Raw genomic sequence first — 1,027 nt, 5'->3', positions numbered from 1 at the left:
TCAGAGAACATGGCGGCAGGTATATATATATAGTATACAGATATCAGAGGACATGGCGGCAGGTATATATATAGTATACAGATATCAGAGAACATGGCGGCAGGTATATATATAGTATACAGATATCAGAGGACATGGCGGCAGGTATATATATAGTATACAGATATCAGAGGACATGGCGGCAGGTATATATATAGTATACAGATATCAGAGAACATGGCGGCAGGTATATATATAGTATACAGATATCAGAGGACATGGCGGCAGGTATATATATATATAGTATACAGATATCAGAGAACATGGCGGCAGGTATATATATAGTATACGGATATCAGAGAACATGGCGGCAGGTATATATATAGTATACGGATATCAGAGAACATGGCGGCAGGTATATATATATATATATAGTATACAGATATCAGAGAACATGGCGGCAGGTATATATATAGTATACAGATATCAGAGAACATGGCGGCAGGTATATATATAGTATACAGATATCAGAGAACATGGCGGCAGGTATATATATAGAATAGATATCAGAGGACATGGCGGCAGGTATATATATATATAGTATACAGATATCAGAGAACATGGCGGCAGGTATATATATAGTATACAGATATCAGAGAACATGGCGGCAGGTATATATATAGTATACAGATATCAGAGGACATGGCGGCAGGTATATATATATATATATATATATATATATAGTATACATATATCAGAGGACATGGCGGCAGGTATATATATATATATATATATATATATATATATATATATATATATATATATATATAGTATACAGATATCAGAGGACATGGCGGCAGGTATATATATATAGTATACAGATATCAGAGGACATGGCGGCAGGTATATATATATAGTATACAGATATCAGAGGACATGGCAGCAGGTATATATATAGTATACAGATAGAGAACATGGCGGCAGGTATATATATAGTATACAGATATCAGAGAACATGGCAGCAGGTATATATATATATTATACAGAT

The sequence above is a fragment of the Hyla sarda genome, unplaced genomic scaffold (assembly GCF_029499605.1).
Source record: "Hyla sarda isolate aHylSar1 unplaced genomic scaffold, aHylSar1.hap1 scaffold_2059, whole genome shotgun sequence".
In the NCBI taxonomy this organism is placed as follows: domain Eukaryota; kingdom Metazoa; phylum Chordata; class Amphibia; order Anura; family Hylidae; genus Hyla; species Hyla sarda.
Note: the sequence above shows the minus strand (reverse complement) of the source record.